The sequence below is a fragment of the Dendrobates tinctorius genome, unplaced genomic scaffold (assembly GCF_039654945.1).
Source record: "Dendrobates tinctorius isolate UK_male_01 unplaced genomic scaffold, ASM3965494v1 ptg000014l, whole genome shotgun sequence".
Classification (NCBI taxonomy): domain Eukaryota; kingdom Metazoa; phylum Chordata; class Amphibia; order Anura; family Dendrobatidae; genus Dendrobates; species Dendrobates tinctorius.
Genome location: NW_027361682.1, coordinates 16,361,328 through 16,375,332, shown reverse-complemented (window position 1 = coordinate 16,375,332; position 14,005 = coordinate 16,361,328). Strand labels below are relative to the sequence as shown.

General features: G+C 45.9%; 1 protein-coding gene across 2 annotated transcripts in view; it reads right to left on the bottom strand.

Annotated features, from left to right (window-relative positions):
- Nucleotides 1-14,005, bottom strand: part of RNF222 (ring finger protein 222) — a 45,124-nt gene that overhangs the window by 6,256 nt on the left and 24,863 nt on the right. The window contains exon 2 of one of the 2 annotated variants that reach the window (XM_073559696.1): nucleotides 5,998-6,061. The gene's annotated coding sequence lies outside the window, so the exon portion shown is untranslated. Of the gene's footprint in view, nucleotides 1-5,997; nucleotides 7,500-14,005 lie in introns of those variants that run through there. The other variant, XM_073559695.1, reaches the window with a different exon arrangement.

Genomic DNA, 14,005 nt, shown 5'->3' with positions numbered 1-14,005 from the left:
TAAAATATTAGCGGGCAGATTAAGTAATTTCTTACCTAAGCTGATTCATGCAGATCAAGTTGGTTTTGTAAGAGGCAGGGAAGGGAAGGATAATTCTACTAAAGTCATTCAGTCTATAATGTTTGCTAAGACTCGGGGTATACCTTTGATGCTTCTGTCGACGGATGCTGAGAAGGCTTTCGACAGAGTGAGCTGGAGGTTCATGGAACAAGTAATGATTAGGTTTGGCTTCCCCCCTCAATATATAACAGCGGTTCTCTCGCTTTATTCCCAACCGACGGCCAAGGTTAGAGTCAACGGCACCCTGTCAGATAGTTTTGGGATTAATAACGGGACTAGACAGGGTTGTCCCTTGTCGCCATCTCTGTTCATTTTAGTTGTAGAAACTTTGATACAAAGCATCAGACAAGACCAACGTATAGAGGGGTTGTCGGTGGGTCAAGGGTCACTCAAAACTCTAGCTTTCGCGGATGATCTGCTTTTCCTTATCTCCAATCCATCCCGAGCATTCCCAATTATCCTTCAGGCCTTTCATCATTTTGGTCTCCTTTCCAATTTTAAAATTAATTTGTCAAAGTCTGAAGTGCTGAACGTTGGTCTCCCTCACTCTCAGACCTCCACTATTCGTACGCAGATTCCATTTTCTTGGGCTACTAGTTCTATTAGATATTTGGGAATAACGATAACTAGAGATCCCGCCAACCTATTCCAAAATAACTACATTCCCTTAATTCAAAAGATTAAAGGCCTGATGCAGAAGTATAGCTTACCCACTTTATCCTGGATGGGTCGTATTAATGTGTTCAAGGCATATATAATGCCTATTATACTATATACCATGAATATGGTTCCGATTCGGATTCCCCTGGCATTTTTTGGTACGTTAAAATCCCTTATTGGAAGATTTATTTGGAAATCTAAAAGGGCTAGGTTACCATATAAGTTTCTCTCTCGCCCTATCTCTTCTGGAGGATTGGGGTCCCAGACCTTCTTTTATATTATAAGGCTATTCATCTCAGTAGATGGTTAAAGGTGGTGTCCTGTGCTGGAAGAGAGGAGGGGGATAGTGTCGACTGGGCTTTATTGGGCTTGAGGGGTTTGCCGTATCTTTGGACTAGGGCTACACCACCGGCCTCTCTTAGGTTGGATGACATAACTACAACTACGTTGCGTATTAAAAGATTGGTAATGGGAGAGTTCCCGGAAGATACCTTCCCCTCAATATTGACACCGATCGGCTCAATTCCCTATTTGTTAGAGCTAGATTTTCAAGACCCATACAATTTATGGTCCAACCTCCCTAGAGAAACTTTGAATAGTTTTTATGGTAATAGCACCTTGCGGGAGGGGTCTTGGCCACAGGGTGCGTTGACTCAACCAACAAATTTTCTTCAAAAACAACACATCAGACGTACACTTTTACAGTTTGGACGGAGATTCCCGTCTAAATCTAATTGGTCCTGGTTAGATCTTATGGTTAAACGTCCGTCCCCACGGCTAAAAATTATATCTTGCATTTACTCGCATCTCATCTCTCCGACTGTACATTCTAAACCCTCGTTTATACACTCTTGGGAAATGGAACTTAACACCACGTTTACAGAAGACCAAATATCTAGAATGCTGTCAAATGCTCGGGGTTTCTCTAGATGTATACTTCTGCAGGAGAATTCTTATAAAATATTGACTAGGTGGCATTTAACTCCAGCTAAATTATTCCAGTTAGGCCTCGTAGATAACGATAAATGTTGGCGATGCCTCAATTCTAGAGGACATCATTCACATATATTCTGGGACTGCCCTAGATTGCGGTTTTTTTTGGGAGGGAGTTGAACTAGTTCTCAAAAAATTAAAACTAATAAAGGCTGATCTTAGAGCCACAGAGGCTCTCCTTTCATGCCCATCTAAAGATTTTTTACCAAAAAAACATGGGCTTCTTCCACTGATGTTGAGTGCGGCGAGACAGTTGATAGCTGACCATTGGAAAGATGTAGCTCCTCCCACGTTGGGAGAATGGTATACTAAAATAAATCAAATCTCTCGCTTAGAGGAGCTGTCTAGCTGGGAAATTTATAATCATAGGGCTTACGTGTTGACTTGGGCCCCTTGGAATAGGTATTTAGAAGACAACCCTCTTTAAGGGCATTTTAGAGTTTATCAAGTTTAAGTTTAACTGAATTAGACGGCTTCTGTTCTAGGGCTCTTAGCCTCATTGCCTCAAACTAGATAGCCCAAATGTAATGTAGTGCGATACATTATTTTCCAAAAGTGCACCCATCTAATATTTGTGCTCTTGTTGTCAACCACATGATGTTGATGTTAATGTTGTTGATACTGTACATGTATATGTACCCTTTTTTCCCCCCCCTATGTACCCTTTTTTCCCCTCCCCTTTCTTTTTATCTTTTCTTTTCTCCCCTACATACTTCTCCTTCATTTTTTCCTTCCTTCACGCCTTAGACCAACCCTTATTTAACATTGCGCCAACTGTACCTGAGAACTGGTGTTGTGTTTAATGGTGTTGTGAAAAACTTTAAAATAAAGAATTTACAAACTCAATATCCGGCAATCTTAGCCCTACATACACCCTGAGGCTTATTCCTGCCTTCCAGCGAAGGTTGGCGCCCTATCAGAAGCGTCAGTGGCAACCTCACTCATCAACGGCTACCCATACTGTCCCTACAAGGCCCTGGTTTCTAGGGCAAATACCCAACAAAGCAACATGATAAAAAATGGAGTAAATAGGGGGTCAAAAGTTTGTGGACTAATGTGCAGGACACACAAGAGAGGAGTGTCGTACCAGTGATGGCTATGTGTATAGAGAGCACATGTGGGATATGATACCGTGTGGCAAACAATGAAAAAAGTGAAAAATGTAAGGTCAATGCATACGTGAAATGGAAGGGACCAACTAACCATAGGGTGGTCTTTGGCAACTAACTATGTAGTGGTGTCTAAATCCATCAATTACTTTGTGACAGAGTTGGCTTCTAGATGTGCAGCTTAATACCCCTGTTCACAGAAGAATCCTCTATGATCACCCCCACACATTATCACAATAAAAGAGAGCGACAAAGGCCATTATTCTCCAATTGCAGCCATATAATATTAAGCTGCAGACTCAAAATTAACAAAATGTGAAATAGTAGACAGGTAGAAGGTACTTATCAGTCAGATTGATATATGATGCCACATTGACACAATGCGTTTCGCCTGCCAGCTCTTCAGGAGGCTTAATATAGCAGAGGGGTATGATGCTGCAAGAATGGCTGTGTAGAATACTACACTAGCCTAATACAGGTGGTCCAACTGACATTTTTTTAGTATCCTATGCTACCTAAGAACCATTTATATTTTTCTTTTCCTCTTCCTGCTGCTCCTTCCCTTTATCAGGGTCATCTAGGGCTAACAGGAAGAGTCGCTGGAGCGGGGGCACCAGTATTGTATCCCCTAGGGTGCCAACCTCCCCTGGTAGGTTGGCAAAAGCACAAGATCTAGTATAGGGCATAGGTAGCAAGCCCTTTTGATTTATACATTGATTATCTTTTTTTTTGTGTGTATGTATGTCTGTTTTTGGATGACCCCATCATTTTAATACATATCTAATAAACATAATTTTAGGTCTTTTGTCTATGACAAACCCTCTAGACGGGCCCTGGCCAGGAGTATGTATAACACATAAATGCCCTGCTCCCGACTCAGAAACCGGCAAATCAGGGTGACTGCAGACTTATCGATTTGGACCGGACAACCCCTTTAACCTCGGAAAAAATTTGCAAGTAAAATGCATTTAAAAAAAAAGTACGCAAAATCTAGTTCAATTTATTTAGCATTTTTCCTGTCAACACACTGTTTTTTTGCAGCAGAAAGATTTGCTGCAAATACTAAACGTGTGCCCATGCCCCATGGGAGAAAGGGGAGAGACAGCCGTTAGCTATCTAATGTGCAAAGGGGTGTTCCCAAGTTTAAAAGTTATCCCCTAAACCTAGTGTAGGGGATAACTTACCGATCCCTGGGGGGGTCCAACTGCCGTGGCCCCCACCTATCCCGATTAGGGCTCTCCTGATTGAATGGAGCAGAGGTCAATCATGCGCAGTACTGCTCTATTCATTCTTAATGGAAGCGCTGGAGATTGCCAAGTGCAGTGCTTGGCTGATCTTAAGTGTTTTAATTAGAATGAATGAAGAGTCAGTGCGCATGATTGACCTCCGCTCCCTTTGGATAGGAGATAACTTTCAAACTTGAGAACACCCCTTTTAAGAGAAGTATGTCTGATAGTGAAAGTTCTCATCTTAGGCCCCTTTCACATATCATTTTTTTGGCGTCAGTCACAATCCGTCGGCTCGACGGATCCGTTGCAGATTGTGAAAAACTGATGCGACGGATCCGTTTTTTCTCCGGATCCGACTGCCCTACCTGGTAATAGTAATTGGAGCATGCTCAGTTTAAAAAAACGGAATCCGTCGCTGGATTCCATCATTTGTCGGACTGCGACTTCCGACGGATCTGGCGAACGACGGATGAAATGTAAGGTCATCCGTCACCATCCGTCGCTAATATAAGTCTATGAGAAAAAAACGGATCCGGCGGCATCCTTTGCCGGATTTTTTTAAAAAAAAAGCAGCCTTAGGCCTGTTTCACATTTCAGTTATTTGACGTCAAAGTCCGCCAGAGTGCGAAAAAAACGGATCCGTTTCCATTTTGTCACAAACGGTTGGCACAGGATCCGTCTTTTGACGGATCCGTTTTAGCTGCTAAGTTCCTGAAATTTAAAGTGATAAGACTCTAGAAAAGGAGAGAGAGAGAGGGAGAGAGAGAGGGAGGGAGGGAGAGGGAGAGGGAAAGGGAGAGGGAGAGAGAGAGAGAATTTTTCGCTACTTGCAGACCGCCGTGAGGGTTAATAAGCATCACCGATAAATTCTCCCAGGCAGGCGCAGTCAGAAAAAGCGGTTTGCCAGTGTGAAAAAACATTTCATTGTCCGTCTGCTCCGCCCGGGAACCGCTAAAATTGTAGCGGATCTGTCAAAAAACGGAAGCAACGGATGACCATCAGTCAAAATCCACCGCTAATGTAAGTCTATGGGGGAAAAAAAGGATCCGCCAAAAAAAGGGGAGGATCCGTTTTTTTCCAAAAGTGACGGATTTTGACTGACGGCAAAAAACTGAAGTGTGAAACAGGCCTTAGAAGGTCGTTTTGTCACTTGCAGATGGGCTCACACAAGTTGCTCAAAATATACTTTTCAAGCTTCAGATTTATAAGTATAGTCTGTGCTGCAGAAATGCAATTAACAATTCATATATTCAGTGTTTATATATGTGGCAGTGTTCCTGGTGTGCTGCTGCATCCTTTGTAAGTGTATCTAAATCAGCATGTGATACAAATGTCTGTGCTGGTGTATCTAAGCATTTCATGTGTAATGGCCATGCTGCTGATCTTATTCAACTAAGACTACCATGTGTGATACAGTCTTTCCAACTGTATTATCATGTAATGATGAACTAACATATCTAAGCCAACCATGTGTGATACTTATCTACTGAGTGGGTGTACCTCATCCAACCATGTGCGATACGATTTACTGTTTCAATGAATATAAGCCTCAATATGTAACACCGTTTTAAAGAACGACACAGAGCTCCTTCTGCTATCATTATCTAATATATCTAAGCCTACCATGTGTGTAACTATTTGCTGAGCAGATGTATCTAAGCCTATGACGTGTGATATAATTTTAAAGAACCATCCAAAATTACATCCCCCATTATGTAAAGCCTATGCTGCGTGACACTGTATACAATTTACTATATCCTATATAGGTTACTATATCTAGAACATAATGTGAAGAAACAAACATAAAAAAAAGCATAAAACACTGTCAGACATCAAAAGGGTAAAATCATTAATGTTGTCTCTAAAAATATTCCATATTAGGTAAGTTCTTTTCGTACAGCCGAAACATGACTGGTCAACAGTTAATCATTAATACAGGGACTTACTAGTTGTGGCTCCAGAAAGCCAAAGGTTTGTTCTCCTTGTCAACGTCTTCTCCGTCTGGAAAGGCTGAAAGCAGAAGAAGACGACTGAAAGTGAACAGGGTGTTTTCTACGTTATATGAAAGGCATTTTCCTCATCATCCAATACAGCGATCCCTTGAACTGACATGAATAATCACTGAATGCTGCTTAACCTGTTTTTTTGCCTACTGGGTTTGGCATGGAACTGGGAGTCTATCCATCTTTCCAGGCCATGTAGTAACGTGGCTCCGTTGGTATCACCTGAATTTGCGCTGGTCACTCACTTTTTTAGTTTTGCTCGAGACTGGCATAAGGCCCATAATTGTCTGAAGAATTACAAGTGTAGCCAAAGAAGTACATTTAACTTACAGAGCTCCGTAAAGACCAACTGATGGACTGCAGATAGGAAATAGATGGCAAAGGCTTACTTACAGACTATGGGTACACTATTGAAGAAGGCTCTAAAGAAGGAGAGGAGACAATGGTCAAGTGACACAACAATAACCAGCCAACTATCCCGTGAGTATAGTGCCCTCGAGACTCTCCACCATCAGAGAAAAGAAGGATTGGGTATGTTGACTTGTAATGCCCGATACTTTTGTTCTCAGGGACGAACATTACATTATAACCTGTCAAGCCTTACGATACTGGTAGGCTAGACTGAACATCTAATGTGTGACTGTCTTCCGACAGATGGGGAGATAAGGATGTCCTTGTGTACTTCAGGTAAATAAGCTGCAGGCAAAAGAATCTTAAGGGCCCAATACACATTAGACTAATGTTGGCCAAACCCACCAACATCATCGGGTACAGCCAACAGATTAATATGTATGGGGGAACCGACCAACTGATCATCAAGGGAGATGTCGATTTGGATTGGACTGCGGATCCCATTGTTCTCCTTGAGATCACATTGGTTTCCCAGAGATAAGGCTTTCTCATAGAGAACTCAAGAGCTCTCGGCCAAGCAAGTGCCCCTGAGTATGGTAGAGTCAGATGAGATGGGTGTCAAACGAACAATCAGCCAAAGCTTTGTTCTGCAGACAGCCATCTAATGTGTATGGCTGAGCTTTACTCCGCTCTCTATAAAGAACACATGAATCTTTTGGCCCAGTTGGGAGAGATAGGCAAAGGCCATACAAGCATTCAGTCAACAGTTATTGAACACGCATGGGCACCTTTACTTCCCTCTGCACATTGCCAGTACATGTATTCTTGGCCGAGCTGAGCAGACATGTGTATTGGGGATATCTGAAGGTATAGGTGTCTTCCAAATGAACATTCATCTGACTGCTAGCTATTGAAGGTGCATAGGCACCATTAGTGTAGCCCTGGGCATCACGGCTTTGAAGACAATTAACGAGCGAGATTACTGTATGTAGATTCTAGTGAAAGTCAGGAGTAATTTAGTGATTATCTAGTCTTTAGTGAAGTAATAAATATAATTAACTCTTTAAGGGCCTTCCTCGACATTGGCTAAAGGTACTGTCACACTTAGCGATGTACCAGCGATCCCGACCAGCGATATGACGCGGTCAGGATCGCTGGTACTTCGCTAAGTGGTCGCTAGTGAGCTGCCACATAGGCCGATCTCACTAGTGACATCGCTGGGGACGGGGATCGCTACTTACCTGTCAGACGCGGCGATCCTGCGTCCTCCCGCCCGGCTCCACGCGTCGCTCGTCCTCACAGCAGGAAGTGCCACAGGAAGCTGACGACGAGAAACAGTCCTGAACGTGCTCACGCGATCAGCGATAACCAGCGGGGGAGCCGGTCGTAGGTAAGTATCAGACACAGAGATATCGCTAGCAATATCGCTATAACGTCACTAGTTATAGCGATATTGCTAGCGATATCTCTTAGTGTGACATGCCCTTAATAGGAGTTTCTATGCAGGAAGTTTTCCCATTTCTTGTGAGGAAAGACCTTCCGCAAGGAGGAAGACATTTACAGCGGACAGGAAGAGACAAGAACTTGTCTAGGTGACAACTGCAGATTGCACTGGATGATGGAGACCCACTTTGTGAATTGACTTTTGCTTTGTAAATACCTGCAAATTTTTGGGGATGTAAAATACTAGTTGAAACGTGGGGAATTCTAATTTTTTTATTAGCTTCCTTTAAAGATGACCTGAGACTTGCCAATAATATGTATTTGCTTTATCTGGTTTAAATACCACTGTCCTCCTGAATCTGACATTGTTTTAATTGTATTCCTGCACCTCTCTGCTCCTGAGATATGGCCCCTTTTTCCTTTCCTATAAATATAGTTGTGTTAGCCAAGGGGGTCTGATCCTTATGAACATGTAATCTGGGGTGGGGTGGTATCCACGCCCCGGTATGCTACATGAAGTTAGGGGTGTAAGTTCTGCGGCTAGGGTGGCGCTATGTCCTTGCAGGCCGCATGATACCGATGACTTCAGTTGACCAGGGCTAGATGTTAGGAAGTTCAGTCTAAAATAAACAGTATTTTATTGTACATTAACTTGGCTTCCCTTTAGACATGGAGCATCTTCACACACATTTTCTCTTCCCTTCCCCAAGCCTTGCTGGTTTCTGACTCAGCTAGCATCTCTACCCTCACCACAACCCAGCACAATGCTTTGGAAGCTTCCTTAACCCCACATAGCTTTGCTCTGAAAGAATGGAGCTCACATTCCTTGAGAAATCAAATGTATGTACGAACATGAAGAGGAATCCATATTATATATATATATATATGTATATATGTATATATTTATATATACACACACACATACAAACAGCAGTTGCTGCCCAGGCGGAGGCCGCGGCCGCTGACCCATGCCCGGTTAAATGTAATAGTGTAGCTGACCTGAACTGAGCTTACAGACAAGACGGAAGTGTTTGGTTTATTCGCTTATTACTGTGCCAGCTCCAGATACCTGATGAGTTTAGCACTGTAGCAGATCCCTATAGATGGCCTTACTGCTCAGAATACACTCAAAACATATTGCATGTACCCATAAAAAAATCTGAATATTTGTAAACCAACTTCTAAAAGTTTAGCATTTTATCCACTTGGTGTCATGTCGGACGCTGTTCACACCACAGCGTCCGGCAGGCAGAGGTAGTTCCACCTCCAGCCACTATAGCCTCAGTGGCGCCGGCCTGATCTTCAGGCTCTCGGGGGTTAATCCTGCTGGAGACCAGGTTGGATGGTTAGTCACGCCCACGGTCTTTAAATAGTCATGCTGGCCTATGGGCGTCGCCGATTATAGCTTGTGTTTCATACCAAGTGGTTCCGGTCTGGAGTGGAGGTGTTGCAGAGAGAGAGAGATTCGTATCTGGTGTCGTATGATCCGTCGTTATCTTTTCTCCTTCCCATATTTGTGTTTAGTTGTGCCCTGTTCACATTACTGTATATTCCTGTGTGTGTGTGGCGCAGTGCAGTTTAAGTTCTCCCTGTCTGTCTTTATTTGTGTGGGGGCTTTGGTGGTGTGTCTCCTCACTGGGTGGAGGGTGGAGGGTTAAGTGCAGGGCTGAGCAGGAGACAAAGAAAGGTTGGAGGCTCAGGCATTTGCACCATCAGCAAAAACCCTGGGTTGAGGGTCAGACAGGGTTTTCCCTAGTAAAGGGACACCACAGGGGCCCCGGGTATTACAGCCTTAGTGGGAGTAAGCCCCACGTGACATTATAATCGGCCCACATTTTTTCAGGAGTCCATGGATCCATTAGATTCCATAACCCGCCAGTTGGCGGCGCTGTCCTTACAGGTCTCCGAGTTGAAAGGGGCAGTTCAGCAGCAGGGCCTGGTAGTAGCGAAGGTGCAAACGGCATCTGCAGGTATCGGTGCAGAGCCGAAGTTTCCGCTGCCAGAACGTTTTTCAGGGGATCGCAGCAAATTTGTCGTATTTCGGGAGGCCTGCAAGTTATACTTCCGCATGCGCCCTATCTCCTCAGGTAATGAGGCCCAGCGGGTAGGGTTGGTGTTGTCATTACTGAGTGGTGACCCCCAAGCATGGGCATTTTCCTTACCAGCTGACTCTGCTACATTTCTTTCTGTTGATAATGTTTTTTCTGTCCTCGGACTCATTTATGATGATCCTGACCGACTGGCTCTAGCGGAATCTAAAGTCCGCGCCCTCCGCCAGGGGGAGCGCTTGGCAGAGGACTATTGTTCGGAATTTCGCCGCTGGGCCATAGACACACAGTGGAATGACCCAGCGCTGCGGAGCCAGTTTATGCATGGGGTGTCAGGGAGGGTTAAACAGGCCCTCCTGATGTATGAGACTCCGGCATCGTTGGAGTCTGCCATGAGTTTGGTGATACGTATTGATCGCCGTTTTCGTCAGGGGGCACAGGAGACGCTACCTCTGGGGGAAAGCAGAGGTGCAAGTGTGGTTGAAGTAGATGAGTCCCCTGAACTTATGCAGATTGCTGGCGTGGCACAGGTTAAGCGTCGCGCTCCGGGATTCCGGAAGCCCGGAGCATGTTTCTACTGTGGTAAAAGAGGTCATTATATTAACGTTTGCCCGGTACTACCTAAGAGGGTCACATCGGCGGAAAACTGTTAAGCTCAGAGGGTATGGAGGAGACCCAACTGAGCGTATGCATATCCTCCATGATGGTATCTCAATGTATGCTCCCTGCCAAGGTTATTATCGCGGGCAGAGAGCTACCAATATCAGTGTTTGTGGATAGCGGTTCCGCCACCAATCTCATAGATGAGGAGTTTGCACACACCACCGGGTTTAAGATTGAAAAACTTCCTCACCCCATACAGGTGGTGACCATTAATGCTGTTCCCCTCCCTCAAGGGGAGATTACGGAGTTTGTGGCAGAGGTGAAACTCCACATTGGGGTCCTACATTCTGAGTCGGTTACATGTAGGGTCCTCCGTAATCTCCCAGCACAAATGGTCCTGGGTTTTCCATGGTTGTCCAGACACAACCCGGTAATTGATTGGAAAACTCAGGACATAGTACAATGGAGTGGTTTTTGCCAAGACAATTGCTTGGCCACATGTGTGTCCGCCGTGACGCCCAGCCTGCCGGAGGCTTTGCAGGATTTCGCAGATGTTTTCTCTGAGAAGGGTTGCTCAGAACTGCCTCCACATAGAGCCTATGACTGCGATCAGGTTAAAACCCGGGGCCAAATTACCTAAGGCCAGGATGTTTAATATTTCTGGTCCTGAGAGACAAGCTCTGAAAGACTACATCGCGGAGAGTCTGAGCAAAGGACACATCCGGCCTTCGTCCTCGCCTGTAGCTGCGGGGTTTTTCTTCATTAAGAAGAAAGATGGGGGGTTACGCCCGTGTCTGGATTTCCGAGAGTTAAACCAGATTACTATCCGTGATCCTTACCCTATGCCGTTAATCCCGGATTTGTTCAACCAGGTAGCGGGGGCGAAATGGTTTTCCAAGCTGGACCTCAGGGGGGCGTATAACCTCATAAGGGTCCGTCAGGGGGATGAGTGGAAGACGGCGTTTAACACTCCTGAGGGTCATTTTGAGAGTCTGGTTATGCCGTTTGGGTTGACCACCGCACCTGCCGTTTTCCAACATTTTATTAATGATGTATTTGCTCATGTCCTGGGGAGATTTGTGATTGTATACCTGGATGATATCCTCATTTATTCTAGCGATCGGGACACTCATTTGGAGCATGTCAGGCAGGTGTTACAGTTGCTCCGGGAGAACCAGCTCTATGCTAAGCTGGAAAAATGTTTATTTTTTGTCCAGGAGTTACCCTTTTTGGGATATATTGTGTCCGCAGCCGGGTTTAAAATGGACACCGCTAAGGTGCAAGCGGTGCTGCAGTGGGAGAGGCCGGAGAGTCTGAAAGCACTCCAGCAGTTCCTTGGGTTTGCGAATTATTATAGGAAGTTTATAAAACACTTTTCGACTATCGCCAAACCGCTCACGGACATGACAAAAAAGGGTGCCGAACTGGCCTGAGGTCGCTATACGTGCCTTTGAGCGTCTGAAGAATAGTTTTGCTTCTGCCCCCATTCTGGTGCAACCAGACGTGTCTAAATCTTTTGTGGTGGAGGTTGATGTGTCGGAGGTGGGAGTGGGGGCAGTACTGTCTCAAGGCTCTTCCTTGAGCGAGATGCATCCATGCGTCTACTTCTCCAAGAAGCTGTCGCTGGCCGAACGGAATTATGATATCGGCAACAGGGAGTTGTTGGCCATCAAACTGGCTTTTGAGGAATGGCGACACTTCTTGGAGGGGGCGGCTCACCAGGTCACAGTCATCACCGACCATAAGAATCTGCTCTATCTGGAGTCGGCCAAGCGTCTGTCTCCTAGGCAGGCTCGCTGGGCATTGTTTTTTACTCATTTCAATTTTCTGGTGACTTACCGTCCCGGGGCTAAAAACACCAAGGCGGATGCTTTGTCTAGGTGTTTTCCGGGGGGAGAACCTCGGGAAGAGCCGGTACCCATCCTCCAGAAAGGGGTAGTGGTCTCTGCTCTCACGACGGAGGTAGAGGCGGAGATTGCCGAGGCCCAAGAGGAGGTACCACCAGGACTTCCCGCCAACAAATCATTTGTACCCCTGCATCTTCGGCTTAAGGTGTTGAAGGAACACCACGACTCGGTACTGGCTGGTCATCCAGGGGTGAGGGGCACCTTAGAGCTGGTGTCGCGTCGTTTCTGGTGGCCCAAAATCCGGCAGGACGTGGTCTCATATGTGGCAGCTTGCATCACGTGCGCTAGGGCTAAGTCACCCCGTACCCGTCCTGCTGGCAAGCTACAGCCTCTGGGGGTACCCAATAGGCCATGGACAGAAATCTCCATGGATTTCATCACTGACTTGCCAGCCTCGGCTGGGAACACGGTCATCCTGGTGGTGGTTGACCGTTTTTCAAAGATGGCGCATTTTGTGGCGTTGTCTTCGTTGCCCAATGCTAAGACGTTGGCTCAGGTATTTGTGAAGGAGGTGGTCAGACTCCACGGAGTACCATCGGACATAGTATCTGATAGGGGTAAGCAATTTGTAGCGAGGTTTTGGAAAGCTTTTTGCTCACGTTTGGGGATCAAGTTGTCACATTCATCGGCATTTCATCCACAGTCTAATGGACAAACTGAGCGCATGAACCAAAATCTAGAACAATATTTACGATGCTTTGTGTCCGACAACCAGGAGGAGTGGTCTACTTTCCTTCCTCTGGCCGAATTCGCGTTAAATAATCACCGCCAAGAGTCATCGGGAGAGTCTCCATTCTTTTGTGTGTACGGTCAACATCCTCAGTTTTGTACCTTACGTCAGGGTGACTCGGGGGGTGTCCCGGAGGAGGATCAGCTAGGAGCCCAATTGTCATCAGTCTGGAGGCGGGTGAAACAGCGTTTGTTGAGCATGAGTGCCAGGTACAAACGGGTGGCTGACAGTAGACGTGTGCCAGGTCCGGACCTGTGTGTAGGTGAATGGGTGTGGTTAGCTACGAAGAACATAAGACTCAAAATTCCATCTTTAAAACTGGGTCCAAGGTTTATTGGGCCTTTTAGGATTTCTGCCATCATTAACCCAGTGGCGTATCGGTTGGAACTTCCTGCGGTGTACAAGATACACAACGTGTTTCACAGAGCTTTATTGAAAAAGGTGGTAGGCTCTGTGGACGTGACGCCGATGCCACCTCCAGTCATGGTGGATGGCGATTTAGAATTTGAGGTCGCCAAGGTAGTGGACTCTCGAGTAGTACGCCGTACTCTTCAGTATTTGGTGCACTGGCGGGGGTATGGTCCGGAGGAGAGGTCTTGGGTTCCAGCCTCAGACATACATGCGGATCGGCTGGTCAGTTCTTTTCACCGTCGTCATCCGGACAAGCCGGGTCCTATGAGTCTTGAGGGTCCGGAGGTCCCTCGTAGAAGACGGGGTAATGTCATGTCGGATGCTGTTCACACCACAGCGTCCGGCAGGCAGAGGTAGTTCCACCTCCAGCCACTATAGCCTCAGTGGCGCCGGCCTGATCTTCAGGCTCTCGGGGGTTAATCCTGCTGGAGACCAGGTTGGATGGTTAGTCACGCCCA